General features: G+C 36.8%; 1 pseudogene; it reads left to right on the plus strand.

Annotated features, from left to right (window-relative positions):
• Positions 1-3,665: 3,665 nt before the first annotated feature.
• On the plus strand, positions 3,666-6,314 carry LOC138152783 (protein DBF4 homolog A-like; annotated as a pseudogene).
• The last annotated feature ends 6,827 nt before the right edge of the window (positions 6,315-13,141 follow it).

A 13,141-nucleotide genomic window follows, 5' to 3' on the forward strand; every position in this document is an offset into this window, starting at 1 on the left:
TGAACCTCATGTATTATGTATGTTATCTAACAAAATTAGAGCCTCATTAGTAATAATTAGGTTAATGTTTGGGAGGGACGGGTAATCCTTGCTTATTTAACCCAGTTTCTGCTTCTGTACCTTGGCCTCCTCTCACTTGGTGCTGTCCCAGAGACTGGACTGCTCAATTCTCGTGAGATTCTAATAAAACTACCTTCACTTTGAGAGACCTCTGAGTAGTTAATTTGGGTCAGGGTCTCCGCAACCCACACAGTTGCTTTTTCACTACTTAAATCAATTCATGCAAATTAAAGCAAATTTATTTCAATGTTAAGGATTCATTCTACTTAGATAACATATTATATTTGAGTTTTATACATGATTTCCAGTTAGTTATTTTGATACATGTTACTAATATTGGGTTTCTCTGGGTGAGTTTCCTGTATTCTAGTCATTGGAATCAATCCAAAATCAATAGAAACTCTCCATGACAGGTAATGCAATTTCAATACATAAATGTGTTCTATTTAACCATCTTCTTTCCCATTAATATTATACTCCATTAGTTAGAAATAAAAGTTTCGGGGCGGCTAGGTGGCACAGTGAGTAAAGCACTGGCCCCCGGAGTTGGGAGGACCTGTGTTCTGTTCCGGCCTCAGACACTTAACACCCACACAAAAAAACTGGCTGTGTAACCTTGGGCAAGTTACTTAACCCCAATTGCCCTCCAAAAGGCAAAAAAAAAAAAGTTTCTATCAATTTATAGCTCTACACAACAACCAGGAGCAAACTAGTTGGTGTTCTGATATATGCTAAGTTTTATCTATAATATTCTATTTAACTCTAACTCCTTTTAGATATAGACATATAGATATAGATATACACACACACACATATATATATACACATATATATATACATATATGTGTGTGTATAAAATATCCTATTATATCTCTGACTCCTATTATGTATATTAATTTACTCAGGCTAGATTTCCATTACTACTACTACAATTAATAGCTAAAATTCATTGAGTACTTTAAGGTTTGCAAAGCTTTTTATGCCCATTATCTTACTTGATTCTCATAACAACCTTGGAAAGGTAAATGCTATTATGATCCCTATTTTTCAGATGAGAAAACTGAGGCAAACAGAGGTTAAGTAACTTGCCTAGTAGGTGTTTGAGGAGTTTGATAAAGTATTTGAACTCAGGTCTTTTTGGTTCCAAGTCCAGCAATTTTTAATGCACATTCACCAATCCAAAATGTATAGGACCTCTCTTGTGGCACATGGTAAAATGTCAGTGTATTTTACTGATGTATCTTGTTTTGAAGTTATAATATTTCATTCTATTAGCTAGAATTGGGTCCTTCTTGCTATTTACTGAAACCATAATAAAAATAAAGTAAACCAGATTTATTTTTACAATATATAGTGAAGTGCCCACCAGAAATCATACACTAGAGCCCCCTTAAACCTACTAGAGGGGACCCTTACTAGGTTCCTTGGAAACCACCTAATAGGCTCCAATAGTAAAGAAATGTTTCACCTGTGTTGCTAGAAACATGCCACAAATTCCCATGGATTCAGGTCTGTTTGCTTCAGTAGAAATAATACTAAGGCTTTGTTTCAATAAGAATAATACTGAGAATGCTTTGCTTCAGTAGAAACAATGCTAAAGACATTGCACCCCTTAGAAACATATTCTGTTGCTAGCAATTACATTGTCTATAAAATTATGTCTAACAGAAAGCTTGGGGCTGTCTTTCCCTCTGAGAGGCAGTCACCAGCTGGTTAATAAACACTCCTAAATTATAATTGGCTTTGCTGCCCTGTTATTTCTCAGATATCCATTACAATAGTTTCTAGGTAAAGTACATGATTTCTTATAGTGTTTTTATAGTAAGGATTCTAGTATATTGCCATTTGCAGCAATCCAAAATTCGAAAGAACTGTCACCTACTTTATTTCCTTAGTTCCTAGTTATCATATAACACTCCTTTTGTTAGATACTTCCATTGGGCATAATGGAGCAAGACAGAAGATCCCCGAGATTAAAATTGGAAGTGGATTTTAATACCAAGGGACTGCCAGGGTCACATACCCAAATCAGACAGTAAATTGGCATGAACAGTATGCCGGTTTTTAAAGAGATTACAATAGTCAGGTTACGTAAGCTGAAACTACAATCAGTGATTGGTCAGTGTATATTTGAATTTTCCCTGGTTCACCTAGGCTGAGGTACAGGGAACCCAGCATGGGTGGAGATGGGGAATGCCTGGGGGGGGGGGCAGGGAACAGGGAAGAATGGAGCAGGGATTTTACCCTAGGCTGAAACCCCCACCCATGGATCAATTAGGAGAGGGAAGGGTAAAAGTTATGCTAAAATACCTGCTTACAGATCAATGGAAGGGAAGGGAAGGGTAAAGTTATTTCTTACAGATCAATTAAGGGAATGGAAGGTGGGGTTGTGCTCAAATCTTCCAGTTATTTTGAGCAGTGATGAACAATTTAAAGCACATTTTTTTTTGGTATTTTCCCAATATTCGATTTAGACACAAACATGATTTCTGGTGGTGGAGTGGATAAGAGTGCTGGACCTGGAGTCAGGGAGACTCATCTTCCTGAGTTCAAATCTCACCTCAGACACTTACTATCTGTGTGACCCTGGGCAATTCACTTAACCTTGTCTGCCTCAGTTTCCTCATCTGTAAAATGAGCTACAGAAGCAAACAACAAAGTGGTCTAGTATCTTTGTCAAGAAAACCCCAAATTGGGTCACAAAGAGTCAGATAGGACTGAAACAATTCAACAACAGCACCTGAATTGTAATGGCAATCTCTGGTTTCTCAAACTAGGTTCCCAGCATTCTTGCCACTTATATCAATCAAACATCAATAGGAATTCTTTAGAGTTACTTGACAAAATGTCAGAGTACAACTCTAATCTTTTAGAGTTACTTGACAAAATGTCAGAGTACAACTCTAATCTTCTTGATTAGATATCTTCTTGCCTATTCCAGGGTTGTTATGAGTTGTTATGCACATATATACATATACACATATGTAAAATGATATAAAATTTGTAAAGTGCTTTAGAAACTTAAAAGTACTATGTAAGTGCTATCATTGTCATTATTGTTATTGTTGTTTTTATTTTATTCCATTAGTTAAAAGTAGATCTGCTTCTTTATTTAAAACAATAGAAAACAAATTAGAGCCTACTCATTACAATGTTGAGCATGCATTCTACTTATGTTATGTGAATGTGGATTTCTAGTTACCTAAATAATTTCCAATAGTAATATTGGGTTTCCCACATTCTAGCTATATAAATTAGTCAGGCATCAATAGAAACTCTATAATTATATATTGGGTAATGTCAATAAAAGCTATATTCTTCTGTATTTTATTTCCTGTTAATAAACTGTTCAGTTAGCTAGAAATAGCTCTCTCTAGGTATTTATAGCCATACCAACAAAATAAAACAAAATAAAAAACTATACTGCATACCTATGGAGTTTTGACAATATTTACTGGGTATGGGTATGATTTCTACTTAGCTTCATGACATCAAATAAGAATATTAGATTTTTCTAACTAGATTTCCACCATTAAATCTATGTATGACCAGTCCCAGTCTTGGCTCTGTTGAAGGAACTGCAACCCACAGGAGGTATCCCTAGCATGTGGACCACAGCATATGCTGCCATGAAAGTTGGCACCAAGAGGAGCTGCAGAAAAGGCCACACCAGGCAGATGGCATCCAGAGAAAGAGATAGAAAAACCTTTTTTGAACACTGTGAAAAAGAAAATAAATCAGAAAATCCTAAATATAGGCCACTCTGGGGGGAAGTCTTTTACCTTAATTTCCCATCTACTGTGATCTCTGAAAAAATTTAGAAAGGGACCTCAAGGAACAAAGAGGGAGTACTGAAAAATTTCTGAGGAAAGATATATTATCTAATTTCAAATAAAAAGGAAGCTAAGTTTTCTCAGACATTTAGATGTATTTCTCTTGTTGAAAATCCAGAATCAGTATGTGTGTATATGTATATGTGTGTGTGTATATATGTACATATATACATATATAGATACAGTTACATACATATATATCAGAGTAAATACTTTATCTCATTCCAACTATGACGAAAGTTCATTCAAGACTCCAGATGTATGAGTGAAAAAAATTATTAGTTGAAAAAGTTATTATGGAGAATTAATACATTCATTCCTTCAAATAGTATACTATTACATGCTTTATAGTGGGGAGTGAAAATTCTTCATACTGATGATATGAAATACTATATTAAACAAAAGAAAAAAAGACTTGCTTATGATCAAGAAATCAAGCAGAATAAGAAAAGTGGGAAAAGACTCAAAAAGTCCTTTGTATAAATAGAAATTTTATAGTTGTTCAATCGCTTTTAGTTGTGTCCAATTCTTCATGACCCCAGTGGAGATTTTCTTGGCAGAGACACTGGAGTGGTTTTTGCCATTTCTGTCTCCAGCTCATTTTTCAGATGAGGAAACCGAGGCAGAGTTAAGTGACTTGACCAGGGTCACACAACTAGTAAGTGTTTGAGTAAGTGTTACAAGTCACCATAACAAAGCATTTTACCTTCAGCTGTCCCATATACCTTGAATAAACTATTCCTTTCCTAAATCCAGTAGTCTTTTTGATATGAATAAGGAGACATCTAGTCTGCAGAAGTATATATGTGATAAACAAAACAAAACAAAAAAAACCCAGAATAGATTGTGAACCAATTTTAGCCAAGCTAAAAGAAAACAAAATGAGGGCTGTGTGAGCACTACTCACAAAAAATACTAAGCTCTTCAGGCCCATCTTCTAAGTGAAAAAACACAGAAACTTTGCATAGTATACTGAGTATCAAGTTGTTAATGATTTCATGTCCAAATTAGTTTATGACTTCTAGTACATAACTTTATGGATGACAAAAGCAATATGTACTCAGAAGAGTAAAATGCAGTATTGGATCTTTCGCTCTCAATATTAGGAATACTTGGAAAAGGAATGAACCAGAAAAACAATTGGAATTGCACCACACCTCCAAGAATGGCCTTTGGGGACATTCCAGTATCAATAAAGTACACAAAAGGCTGCCTTCAGTTCAGAGTCCATAAGTTCTTTTGCTTCATGTGGTCTGTGTCCTTACAATTCAACAAATAAACTCAAAGAACATTTGGATTGTGTGTGTGTGTGTGTGTGTGTGTGTGTGTGTACTAAATCTAGTGGAGAAGGATTTGGTGCAATTACTTCTGAATAACATGAACTTCAACTTCCTTAGGATATATTCCAGAAGTTTCTGAATATCTAAGGAATTGTAAATGAAAAAAAAAAAGAGTTCTTAGACTTGCACATGACTTGGATTGAATTTTAAGTGTTAAGTCACTTACCAGGTGCTTGAAGAAGGCCAGGGCTAAGGATTTAGTGACTGTCCCCAGGACACACTCTGCCTAGCTGATCAGACTTCCCATTATGGAGAAAAAAGATGCTGCCTGTATATTCTAGAGATAGTCATGCAAATTTCTGATCTTGATGAAACCATTAAAGATGTGTCTCAACTATAACAAAAATCAGACAAGTATACTTTTTTCCAGATACACATTCGAAGAAAAAAGGCAGCAGTTCACCACATGTTTATGGTTATCATCTTAGAGTCATTAGCAATTCACTAGAATAACCTACAATTCCAGTAAAGATGGTTATCAGTCTTACTAGTAAAGAACCTAAGGAAGTTGAAGTTCAAAGGCTTATCTTCAGAGAAGCTGCACCAAAAAGTGAAAACAGTATTATTTTTGTTATTTCAGTCTTGTCTGACTCTTCATGACCTCATTTGGGGTTTTCTTGGCAAAGATACTGGAGTGGCTTGCCATTTCCTTCTCCAGCTCATTTTGCAGATGAGGAAACTGAGTCAGACAGTTAAGTGATTTAGCCAGGGTCACATAGCTAGTAAGTGTCTGAGGCTGGATTTGAACTCAGGAGGATGAGTCTTCCTGATTCTGGGCCCAGAATTAGATTAGGAAGAAACAAAAAAGGAAGACAGAAGAAAAATGTAGAGTTACATTTAAAGAACAAAACAGAATTTCCTGCTACAGAAAAAGGAAACAGTGTTTGTAGTTCACCAATATAGTCTTCAGTGGAATTATTTCAAACCAGTGAAGAAGATTCTGAGTTTTGAGATTTTACAGGCTATTCTGAAAACAGTGGTTCACATGATATTTTAAACAATTGGGAAGAAGAAAATGGGAATAGTGTGTTCCATGTTTCTTTCTTCCCCTTCTTCAATTTCCACATTTACTAGGTTTTAGAGAGTTTTAAAAAAATTTACATTCTTCACAAATGGTGAGGATTGTATTACTGAGAAGAATGTAAAAATTATTTATTTATTATTTGTATGGCAACTGTACATTTTAATAACCAAATGTATATATTAACATAAAGATAGTTATAAGTATTTTCTTAAGAATTGAATTTTGTTGCTGTTGTTTAGTCATTTTTCAGTCATATCCAACTCTTCATGACCCCATTTGGGGTCTTCTTGGAAAAGATACTGGAGTGGTTTGCCATTTGCTTCTCCAGTTCATTTTATAGATGAGGGAACTGAGGCAAACAAGGTTAAGTGACTTACCCAAGGTCACACAGCTAGTAAGTGTCTGAGACTGGATTTGAACTCCAGAAGTTGAGTCTTCCTGACTTCAGGATCTGCACTGTACCACCTCACTATCCTATCCTATCCTATCCTATCCTACATATACTATACTATACTATATTATACTACACTACACTACACTATACTATACTATACTACTTTTATATAAATAAATGTAACTAAAGGTACAGTGGTGATTGCATCTTTTTTCAGTAAAACTTTCTGAATGAGCAGCTAAATATTAACTCATGCTATAAGGAAGATAACATCACTGGAAAGGTAATTTTCAGTAATGTTACAGAATTCACATAAAAACAGTGTCTCAAACAGACATTATAGTTAAATCTATTTAAATATTAGTGGCAATATAATATGTACCACTGGAAGCTACTTATCATGATAAAAGAACATATGTATGAATTGTAATGTTCAAATGATTGAGTTCTGCATTAGGAGCTATACTTGATACCTGTTAAGTAATGTTCTAGAGCATGTCATATTCATTCACACTTTGATCTTCTTGAACAACTGAGTATTTATCTACACAATAAAAAGGCTTCAATTCTTAGTAAAAAGAAAAAAGCTATATGCCATCAGATTGTAAGTTTCATGAGGGCAGGGACTTTCTTTTGTCTCTTTTTGTATCCTCTGCACTTAGGTCAGTACCTAGCACATAGTAGGCTCTTTTTTGTGGGGGAAAGGTAAAGCAATGGGGCAATGATTTGCCCAAGATCACAAGGCTAGTAAGTGTTAAGTGTCTAAGGCCGGATTTGAATTCAGGTCCTCCTGACTCCAGGGCCTGTGCTCTATTCACTGTCACCTAACTGCCCCTATTACAGGTTCTTAATAAATGTTTACTGATGTGCAAGTAATAGCAGCTGTTTCCCATAGTATACAGAAAACACATAGTCATGCTGTGTTTACAACAGATCAGTCCATTGGTCTTGGGACCAACATGTTGAGTTTAACATGAGGTAAAATAAATTTTTTTTTTTTTGCTTTTTGGAGGGCAATTGGGGTTAAGTGACTTGCCTAAGGTCACACAGCTAGTTTTTTTGTGTTAAGTGTCTGAGGCTGGATTTGAACTCAGGTCCTCTAGGGCCAGTGCTCTATTCATTGTGCTACCTAGCCACCCCTAAAATAAATTTTCTAATCTACTAGCCCTGGGGGATCAAGATAGGGTGTGTTCTATTTTTTCTTTGCACATGAACTATAGCAAAGGAAAGCAAAACATTAGGAGTAGATATGATTGTACCTTTAACACTAAAATGGAGGTTTATGCTAAAATTGTATTACTGATATTTAGAAAGGGAACATATAGTGTTCTTCTTCTTTAAAACATTTTCATAGGCGGCTAGGTGGTGCAGTGAATAGAGCACAGGTCTTGGAGTCAGGAGGACCTTAGTTCAAATCCAGCCTTAGACACTTAACACTTAACTAGCTGTGTGACCTTGGGCAAGTCACTTAGCTACAATTGCCCTGCCCTCCCCCTCCAAAAAGCAAAACAAAACAAAAAAAACAAACCATTTTCATACACAACTTGGTGACACAGTGGATAGAGAGCCCTGGATCTGGAGTCAGAAAGATCTGAGCTCACCTCCACCCCCGAACTTCCTATCTGTTTGAGTGTGGACAAGTTAACTTCTGTCTGTCTCAGTTCGCTCTAATGTAAAATGGGGATACTAATGGCACCTACTGTTGTACCTGGCTTGTCCATCCCCCAACCTCAGCTCTCCCTCACGGAAGTGAACAGATTGCCAGGTTCAGCTCCACCCTCTCCCAGTCAGCTCACCTTCATGGAAGTGGGTGGGTTTCCAGGTCAGGGAGACTTGGTGATGGCTGGTGGGAATTTTAAAGTGTGTACTGACCAATCACTGATTATGGCCTCTGCAAGTTTCTGCTTGTGTAATACCTAACCCCTAACCATTAGCCAAGTAGTGTCCCTTTAAAAAGCTGGCACATTGTCCATGCTGACTCACTGTTTGATTTGGGCCTGACCTTGGACAGTCCCGTGGAAAAATAAAATCCACTTCCAAATTTTACTCTCGGGGGTCTCTTGTCTCACTTCTTTTGATACAACACTACCTCCCAGGGTTGTTGCAAGGATAAAGTGAAATAATATTTGTAAAGAATTTAGCACAGTGCTTGGCATATCATAAGCACCATATAAATGTTCGTATATAGTAGGTGCTTAATAAATACTTATTCCATTCTATTCTGTTTCAAAGCATCCATCCATAACAGAGCCATATACACAAAATCAGCACTCAGGCTCCTGTAACAGAAGTTAGGGGAGTAGCTGGATGATCCTTAACATTGTGCTGGCACTACATAAATGTTCATTGACTGACTCTTACTTACCTTGGAATGACTGGTTATTCAACTGAAGACCTGTGGGACAAGAAAAACCAAAGGTCAAAGGACATAGCAATTAGATTGGGAAATTTAGAGTGGAAACCCAGGACAGAATGCCTAGGTCAGGGGATCTGGGGAACAAGGTCCAGCTCAAGCCTTTGGTTGCCATGTGGTGGAGGGGTAAAAAGTAGGAAGGCAGACTGGTATGGTCATCTTGCAGCTATTTTTCCTTGGTGGTAATGGAGATGGTGGTGCAGGCCAGGAGGTAGAGCTGTCCTGTTCCAGAAGTGGATGGGCAGGAAATGTACAGGATGGAAAAGAGGTGGCAGGAATGCCCATGAAGATGTTCCTATGCAGTATAATGTTTGGTCCATGTCCAATATTTTCATGGTGGATGGCAATGATGGTTGATAACAGGACCTGGATGGACTCCTCTAGCACTACTGAAAGGTATTTTTTTCATTGATGAGCCCCATTGGTGGTGCCATTTGGCTGAAGCAGAACTTCTGATCAGACAGTACATTTCATTAACATCTGCCTGCAGCAGTTTTATCTGTTAACTGGAGATCTGTTTGGTTTGGGGTGCCAGATGGTGTTAGGCCTTGCTTTTCTGTTCACAGTGCTCAAAATTAATATAAGAGCAATAAGGTGAGAATCACACTACTTATGTGCAGTTACAGTTTAATTCTTAGTTATTTTCAAGAATTGGAACATTATAATCCATTTATAATGGAAAATGCTTTACGGCAAAACAATGCTATGATTGAATAGCAATGCAAAATCAGGAGTCGCCATGATTAAAAAGGATATCCAAAATTGATAACCAATAATAAATAGTCATTATTAATAAAAATACAGCAATCCAAAATAAATACCTAATGATTGCCCCTTTGGTCATGTATGTAACTCCATTAGACATGTAGGGAAAAAAAATCCAATTTTCTTTCTTTTTTTTTTTTTAATAAGCAATCGGGGTTAAGTAATTTGCTCAAGGTTATTTCTGGGTGTGGTGCTGAGTATGTGATCCCGGATTTGATCCAGGTCATCCTGACACTGGAGCCAGTGCTCTTACTCGCTGAGCCACCTGGCTGCCCCCAAAATCCAATTTTCTTAAAGTGACTTTCTAAAATTAGACGCAATCTCCTCTTCTTACTAAACATATTTCAGTGATGCAGTGGATATGATGGAGGTATAAGACCTGGTCCCCTAAGAGGCCCTGGACTTTCTCACTTGGCCCAGTCCCAGGTGTCTTGCTGAAGGCATCTGGCCCATCCCTAGATACTCAATAGGCTTTTAGATAACCCTTTCACTGTGACCCTCCAGACCAGCTCCAGACTACTTAACTCTTTTAATAGTCTGCACCTGGACCACCCCTGGCTATTTACCACTCCTTAATCCTATCCAGATCTTCTCTTAGTACCAATCTTACCTTCATTAAGGTTGCCTGCTTCTATTGCAATCACAATAAACTACTTAGACTGGAAGCTTGAGTGGCAGAATTCTTTCAAGGCAGACCCCCCTGTATCCTTACATTTTGGAGTTCCTAGCACCCCAAAACCACAGCATATAGAACATTGGATATGGGAGTCAGGAAGACTGGAATTTAAAACAGTTTACTAACTATATGACCCAGGGACAAGTCACTTTACTACTGTGCCTCAGTTTCCTTATTCTAAAAATGGGGATAATAATAGCATTGAACTCCCAGTGTTGTTGTAAAGCTCAAATAAATTAATATTTGTAAAATGCTTTGTAAATCTTAAAGCACTATTTAAATATTATCTATTATTATAATTCCCAAAAAGCTTTGGTCTTTGGAAACTTCTGAGCAAATTAACTTCTTTTACATTTTTTTTTTTTTGCTTTTTGGAGGGGCAATTGGAGTTAAGTGACTTGCCCGAAGTCACACGGTTGGTTGTATTAAGTGTCGGAGTTTGGGTTTGAACTCAGGTCCTCCTGACTCCAGGACTGGTACTCTATTCATTGCGCCATCTAGCTGCCCCTCTTACATTCTTTTAACAAAGAATATATAAACAAAACAGGGAGCAGATTTTGGTTAATAATTTCTCTACTAAGGAAACAGTAAGGCTATTGTTATTTTTGTTACAACAGAGTTAAAGTCCTAGGAAGATTCACCCAGAAATCTTTGCCTGATTTCAGCTTTTGGTTGGTCAATCAGGGAGTGGATTGTGAAGTATGTGAGATCCTGTGGAGGAGTTAGATTGTGAGTTTGGGGAAAACATCTCCCCATAAAAAATAACCTTAGAGGTCAAAAAACAGCTATATGGCTGCACAAATAGAGATCTTTGGGTTTGCAAAGACAGGGTGATGAGCCTTGTTGATTTTTTCTTCAAGGAGGCAGGTCTCTATGATCTTAGAAATGTCCTGCTCCACCTGGATATTCTGATAAAACTAACCTCAGAGAAATGTTTTATCCCACTGGAACAAACCTGATCTTTGGCCACTTTGGAGGCCCTAAGGTTAGCACGTTCTAACCCTAACGTTAATAAATTCTTCTCCAAATCATTATCTTAGAGATTTCCTGCTCCACCTGGATATTCTGATAAAACTAACCACAGAGATATGCTTTATCTCATTGGTACAACTGTGATCTTTGGTCACTCAAATAAGAACCATGGTTAAGTAATCTTGCCTGATAGGCTCATTTTGTGTGTGTGTGTGTGTGTGTGTAGAATAGATATATGTAATATATTGAGTGCTTTGCAATCCACCTGACAATTGCCCATTAGCTGATGTTAGTTAAGCTTTTATCATCTAGCCTTGCCTACAGATTTATTGACCTTCAATTAAACCCACTTGTAAAGTAATTCCTTCCTTTAACTGATCCAGGCAATTTGCACAGTCAACTCAGCTGGTTTCTTCAAGAGGAGGAGTGTATATGGGTACACACATACACATTCCTTTTAAATAAAGGAGAATATCAATCATATTGGAGTTAGCTAACTCCAGTTAAATGACATTTTTGTTAATATTTTTATAGAAGCAATATACAAGATTTCTAGATTTTTATACAGCTTCTTGAAAGTAGTGTTACATTTCTCTAAGTATGTTGCCAATATTCTAGCCTTTTGAATCAATAAGAACTCCCAAGCTAGACTAGTTGCACTGTCAGTATATAATTCTAATCAACTTTAAAATGTTCTTTCCTAATACTAATATTCAGATCTATAGCTGGATTTAAATTTTATAGCTTTGAAGAGCAATAAAAACAAATGGAGAAAAATTATTCAGTCTTTTCATAATATATGATTTCTACTTGGTGATCCAGCTCCCTAATAATTATATCATCTTTTTAGTTTGTCATCTTCTAACCTTGTGTACTGATCCAGTATCTATAGGAACTTTCCAGTGGAACTTGGAGCTGTGTTAATGTGTATCTGTATTCTACATATGTATCTTGCTTCTTCATTATAATATTCTACTCCATCACTTAGAAGTAGACAACTTTTTGCTATTTAGAACCATGTTCAAGCAATTAAATCAAAGTACTTGGAATTCTCCCAGAGTGTTCAATTGGCACATTGAATGCACTCTTAAGTTAAATAGCTAGCTTTATTATAGTAATAATAGGTTTTTTCCCAGTGAGGAGTCAAGAATTCTAGCTTTTTGCATCAACCTAACATGAATAAGAACTCTGCAGTGGGACTTGGTCCCATAAGAATGGAAGACAAAAGTCAGTTGAACTAATTTGTTTCTTAATAGAATCATTTCCTTCTATTATCTAGGAATAGATCACTTTTACTGGGTAGAGCACATTGGAGTAATAGAGTGCATCTTTGACACTATATAATGTGTCAAGTTATATGCATAATTTCTTGCTAGTTGTTGGGCTTTTTTATAGTAAAATTGGTTGCCTTGCTATAGTGAGAGCCCAGTTGAAGTTGTATAACATCAATTAATAATGTAGTCAGCGTCTTGTATGACTCCTTCCTTGTTCAGCAGAGTATGAGTAGGAATAAAGGAGACAGATGATAAGAGTAATTCAGGACTGAGGTTTGCTGAGGGATCAGCAGCAGCAACAACAACAATGACAACATTTGCATAGCACCAGGCCCTGTGCTAATGTGATAGTAATGGCAATTAAAGATTCCCCTGTATTGGCTTGGTTTT

Source organism: Petaurus breviceps, unplaced genomic scaffold (genome assembly GCF_028583685.1).
Source record: "Petaurus breviceps papuanus isolate PSGF00001 unplaced genomic scaffold, PetGlider_PUasm1.0 90925, whole genome shotgun sequence".
Classification (NCBI taxonomy): domain Eukaryota; kingdom Metazoa; phylum Chordata; class Mammalia; order Diprotodontia; family Petauridae; genus Petaurus; species Petaurus breviceps.